General features: G+C 42.0%; 1 pseudogene; it reads right to left on the reverse strand.

Moving 5' to 3' along the window:
* Positions 1-1,861: 1,861 nt before the first annotated feature.
* Positions 1,862-3,618, reverse strand: LOC123491025 (annotated as a pseudogene).
* Positions 3,619-6,595: the final 2,977 nt, after the last annotated feature.

The raw sequence follows: 6,595 nt of genomic DNA on the forward strand, positions 1-6,595 counted from the left end.
CACAAGGTTTTCACATGACTGTTGCTGGTATTTTGGCCCCATTCCTCCATGCAGATTCCTCTAGAGCAGTGATGTTTTGGGGCTGTCGCTGGGCAACACGGACTTTCAACTCCCTCCAAAGATTTTCTATGGGGGTTCCGAGATCTGGAGACTGGCTAAGCCACTCCAGGACCTTGAAATGCTTCTTGCGAAGCTACTCCCTTCGTTGCCCGGGCGGTGTGTTTGGGATCATTGTCTGCTGAAAGACCCAGCCCGTTTCATCTTCAATGCCCTTGCTGATGGAAGGAGGTATTCACTCAAATCTCACGATACATGGCCCCATTCATTCTTTCCTTTACATCAGTCGTCCTGGTCCCTTTGCAGAAAAACAGCCCCAAAGCACGATGTTTCCACCCCATGCTTCACAGTAGGTATGGTGTTCTTTGGATGCAACTCAGCATTCTTTGTCCTCCAAACCACGACGAGTTGAGTTTTTACCCAAAAAAGTTCTATTTTGGTTTCATCTGGACCTATGGACATTCTCCCAATCCTCTTCTGGATCATCCAAATGCACTCTAGCAAACTTCAGGTACCGGGACTGGACATGTACTGGCTTAAGCAGGGGGACCGTCTGGCACTGCAGGATTTGAGTCCCTGGCGGGTAGTGTGTTACTGATGGTGAGGCTTTGTTACTTTGGTCCCAGCTCTCTGCAGGTCATTCACTAGGTCCCCCCGTGTAGGGTTCTGGGATTTTTTGCTCACCGTTCTTGTGATCATTTTGACCCCACGGTGAGACTTGTGTGGAGTTCCCCAGATCGTGGGAGATTATCAGTGGTCTTGTATGTCTTCATTTCCTAATAATTGCTCCCCATAGTTGGATTTCTTCAAACCAAGCTGCTTACCTATTGCAGGTTCAGTCTTCCAGCCTGGTGCAGGTCTACAATTTTGTTTCTGGTGTCCTTTTGACAGCTCTCTTGGTCTTGGCCTAGTGGAGTTTGGAGTGTGACTGTTTGAGGTTGTGGACAGGTGTCTTTTATACTGATAACAAGTTCAAACAGGTGCCATTAATACAGGTAACGAGTGGAGGACAGCGGAGCCTCTTAAAGAAGAAGTTACAGGTCTGTGAGAGCCAGAAATCTTGCTTGTTTGTAGGTGACCAAATACTTATTTTCCACCATAATTTGCAAATAAATTCATTAAAAAATCCTGCAATGTGATTTTCTGGATTTTTTTCCTCAATTTGTCTGTCATAGTTGACGGTGTACCTATTCGATGAAAATTACAGGCCTCTCTCATCTTTTTAAGTGGGAGAACTTGCACAATTGGTGGCTGACTAAATACTTTTTTCCCCCACTGTAAGTGTTCCCTCTGTTCCCATTGTCTTTGTGAGTGATTGTTTATTGTGAGAGCGAGTAGCTCGGTTGAGCTACTCTTCTGTTTGTACTTGCTAAGGTGGAATGTTTTCCCTTGTTATAGTTACGTTTTCACGCTGGGAGCGTTTGATTTATGTAAACGTAATAAACTCTGGACTTCGGTGTTTTACCTCCTGCGCCTGACTCCTTTATTCACACCTCGTCACAGCTTTTTAATTCTAAAGGTCAAATAGGGGGTTCTTATATTTGTCCTGTTTCACTGCATGTACAAGTGGTTAACCTGTACGAGTGTGAGGTGTGAAATGTAAATGTGTTTTTTGCATATCCCAACTCTCCCTGAGTTACTCTCGGAGAGTAGGGTCATACAGGGATCGATTGATGACGACCCTGGAGCAATTAGGGTTAAGTGCCTTTCTCAAGGGTAGATCAACTGATTTGTTTCACCTTGTCGGCTCAGGGAATCGAACTAGCAAGCTTTCGGTTCTAGTACCCAACTCCTTGTGTATGCCACTCTGGAAACTGAACTGTAAAACATTTACATTCAGTCAAATAAACTCTTTAATCAGTTTTCTATTACCGTAGTCATTGCACAAATGTTTCCAGCGCCAGATGGTGAAAGCTAATATGACCACAAGGACAATGCTCAGAGAGACAATCACTGCAAAGGCCACTCTCCATGTGTCTGTGTGAACAAGGATCAGCTCACCTGCAAGACCAAATCAACTGAGATCAGTGACATGCTTACCACTGCTGCAAATAATAAAATTGAAGGGACATTTCACTCATAACGAATGATTTGTCAAACTTTTACAGACCTCAAATGCAGACTAATGTCAAAATGAAACCACATCCCATGACATCAGTTGTGTAGATCCAGCAATATGCCTCAATGACAAATGAATGGAACATTTGAGAACCATCTCATTTCCTGGTTTTCCAGGTTTATTTTGTGCATATCTTTTCCATTCATTTGGGGTGGAGGCATAAAGCTGGATCTACAAAACCAACATTTCATTTTGACATTAGAATACTTTAGTGTTCTAAAAATGTCGACAAACTTGTATCCAATTGTCCTATTTATGTTTCATTATTACTCAGCCTTTGTAATACAAAAGCATATAAAACATTAAAAGTGTTTCATATCAGCTAAACAATAATATGATGTTGTGCAACTCACTAGAGATGTGAAACTCTGTCTCCATGTTGATCTGCTCACTGAGTTGCCTCTGTCTGAGTCTGCAGGTAAAGTGGTTGGTGTCAGTCTCCTTTACAATGGTCTTTAGTTTGACTATGTAGAACCCCTTATAGTCCCTGTCTGTCTCTGAAGGTCCAGCAGACAGAGTGACCCCTTCACTGTCCAGCCACTCACAACTCAGGCTCCAGGGAACCAGCCTTTGGGATACACACAGCAGACCCATCCCTCCCTTCTTTCTGTCCTCAATTGAAACTCTCTGGCTTGGATCCTATAGCTACAGACACAAAGGGAGACTGGAGATGAAGTTCTGCTGAGATTGGAAACAGAATCATGTACTTCGCTGTGGGGTTGTTGTATTTATGGGAAAATAAATTCACCTGTTATGTAGACTTGAATGGTGGCATCATCATAATGGGTCTTAGACTGAACAAGACATTTGTAAAGTCCATCGTCAGTGCCTTGTACCCTGGTCAGTTTCAAAGAGGTGTTGCCCTTCTTCAGTTCCTCTTTAAACAATGATGTCCTTCCCTCGTAGGAGCGGATCTGATCATGGTATTTGTCTCTGCCATCTTGGTAGAGATGGACTTGAGTATTTGACTAATGGACTGGGAGGTTGAATCTGAACCAGTCAACTCTCATGTTCTCAGCGCTGATGTTGGGTTTGATGTAACAGGGCAGAATGATGTCATCACCAGCCACAGCAGCAATGGCACGAGTCGGACCAAGAACCTCAAAACTTTCTGGAGAGAGAATCAACCATTCAGATTTTACAAACCTCACTAAAGACACATGTTGGTGCAAGTCATACTCAGGTACTGATGTGTCACAACAACTATCATGTTGTGATCATCATATACCAGTGCTGGTCAGGATTATGTACATTATCACACACACACACACACACACATATACACACACACACATACACACACACACAAAGACAGAATGTGAGGGTACTGTACCAGAGTCTGCTCTGTGCAGGAGAAGCAGGAGAGTCACACACAAACAACCTGGCCCTGGCAAATACGTCCTAAAATTAGCCAATAGGATCTCGCTATCTTGTGCTTGGCTCTACCCACCACCTTGCCGTTCTGTCCACTGTGATTTATTGGCTCCCAATGTAAACAACATTGCTTTTCTATCTTGGGTAGTTATCATAATCTTTGCTTTCGTCTCCAAAAGTGAAAGTGAAACTCCTGAACTATCCTGATCTATCGCACTGACTTCAAGTTAACACTAGAGGGCAGTAGACACACATTGATCAAAGGGACGTGGTAGATGAGCTGTGGCGCTGTAGAGGGAAAAGTACATCTTCATGTTAGGAAATACACATCACTTACAATCATTTTTCAGATCATATTTACATGATTTTATTTTATTTTATGATGTGCTGACTATTATCAAGTGGTGCCTACTGGTACTTACGTCTATAGAAAATGAGAAATTATACGTCTATGCATATCCTGCTGAGACCCGAAAAAATGGTTTTTTTTGTCATATTTTATTTTACATAAACATAAGTGCTTTTGTGAAGAATAAAAAACATCTTACCAAGAAAAGTGCAAAATTGTCCTTTGTAGTGGTCATTAGGACATAAATACGAAAACATTTACATTACAGTCAATGGGTAGAGTAAGGTGGAAAACATAGTGGCGGCATCAGGCTGTCACTACAGAGGACATTTCTTGATAAGCTCTGATTTAAGGTGAAAATATTCACATTCTGAAAACTCACTTAACTATTCCTAAGATATTTACTTACTAGAAACAATTTGAAAAAAGATATATAATTAATAACTACAAACACTTTTCAAATGTCCATAAAATGTGCTAACTTTGATGGTAGACATTTTTTAAAGAACCAGGAAGATAACGTTGCCAAGGTCACACCTCCACATTTAATACAGTGGTTTGTATGGCTTCAGAGATAAGGACCAATAACTAATGTCCACTAGAGAGGACAAAATTGCTGGGTCTCAGGAGCATATATCAAAGAACTCAACAGTTTTTGCAACTTCCTGGTAGAGAACAGTGCTCTACATCATGGTGCTACGTGATCTGTTAAAATGCAATGCACTATATTATGAGCTGTAGTAGGGTATCGTTTGAGACTATTTGGGACACAAACTGACTGCTGAGACAGGCAAGTAAAAGGAACAGGAAACAGATTTTATTAAGTATATAAAACATGATCACAATACATATAAAGTATTACATATATAGTATTACATGTACTGTGGAAAACCCCAGGCAACATTTGAAACATTTATCTCTATAACCCCATAATCATAATGAACAGTACACATTCAGCAGTACAGCATTTCAGCAGTACACACGCTACACAGTAACTTCAGCGGTCAACATTCAGCATTACCTACAATGTAGTACACCTTAGACAGTCACATACAACAGTACACATTCAGCAGTAACATTCAGCAGTAACACATACAGCATACACATTCAGCAGTACACATTCAGCAGTACACATACAACAGTACACATTCAGCAGTACACATTCAGCAGTACACATACAACAGTACACATTCAGCAGTACACATTCAGCAGTACACATTCAGCAGTACACATTCAGCAGTACACATACAACAGTACACATTCAGCAGTACACATTCAGCAGTACACATACAACAGTACACATTCAGCAGTACACATTCAGCAGTACACATACAACAGTACACATTCAGCAGTACACATTCAGCAGTACACATTAAGCAGTACACATACAGCAGTACACATATAACAGTACACATTCAGCAGTACACATTCAGCAGTACACATTCAGCAGTACACATACAGCAGTACACATTCAACAGTACACATTCAGCAGTACACATTCAGTATGCAGACTGTCACTGAGTGACTCATGCTCCATACCTCATCCATACTGAATGTCACATAACTGAAACAGTGTCAACCCCATTCTCTGTGGACTGCTGGCTTGGACTACAGGAAACCCAGGGCCTTCTGACACTGACATAAAGCCACTGAGGGCAGTAGACACACACTGATCAGAGGGACATGGTAGCTAAGCTTTAATATGTATGGTGCTGTAGAGAGGAAGAACATCATCATGTTGGGAACCCAGTCCTCTTCTTCCATCTCTTCTCATCTACCTCGCTCTCTCATCTACCTCCTGCTCCTCATCTACCTCCTACAACTCTTCTTCGTCTGCCTCCTATTCTCATCTCCCTCCTCTACCTTCACCTCATTTTTGTTATTTATCTTCCTCTTCTCATTCCTCTCCTCCTCTGAGATAGAATCCCCATCTCAGTCCCAGAGCCAGTAATGTATTGGCTGTGGCTAGTGGGTGATGTGAGACTACTGAGACAGGCAGGAAACAGAAACAGGAAACACTATAGTCCTCCTGGGAAGGGTGGCACGTCCCATAACACACTGCAAAGAGGAGAGGAGAAAAAAAACGCCACTCTGTTCCAGACTCCAAAACAAGAGAACAGTCCCATCTACAGTATGTAGTCCAAAAGGTGATGACTGCAGTAGGATGGATAAAAGGTGATGACTGCAGTAGGTTTGATAAAAGGTGATAACTGCAGTAGAATGGATAAAAGGTGATGAGTGCAGTAGGATGGATAAAAGGTGATAACTGCAGTAGAATGGATAAAAGGTGATGAGTGCAGTAGGATGGATAAAAGGTGATGACTGCAGTAGGATGGATAACATGTGATGACTGCAGTAGGATGGATAAAAGGTGATGACTGCAGTAGGATGGATACAATGTGATGACTGCAGTAGGATGGATAAAGGGTGATGACTGCAGTAGGATGGATAAAAGGTGATGACTGCAGTAGGATGGATAACATGTGATGACTGCAGTAGGATAATAAAAGGTGATGAGTGCAGTAGGATGGATAAAAGGTGATGAGTGCAGTAGGATGGATAAAAGGTGATGACTGCAGTAGGATGGATAACATGTGATGACTGCAGTAGGATGGATAAAAGGTGATGACTGCAGTAGGATGGATACAATGTGATGACTGCAGTAGGATGGATAAAGGGTGATGACTGCAGTAGGA

This window comes from Coregonus clupeaformis, unplaced genomic scaffold, assembly GCF_020615455.1.
Source record: "Coregonus clupeaformis isolate EN_2021a unplaced genomic scaffold, ASM2061545v1 scaf6634, whole genome shotgun sequence".
Taxonomy (NCBI): Eukaryota; Metazoa; Chordata; class Actinopteri; order Salmoniformes; family Salmonidae; genus Coregonus; species Coregonus clupeaformis.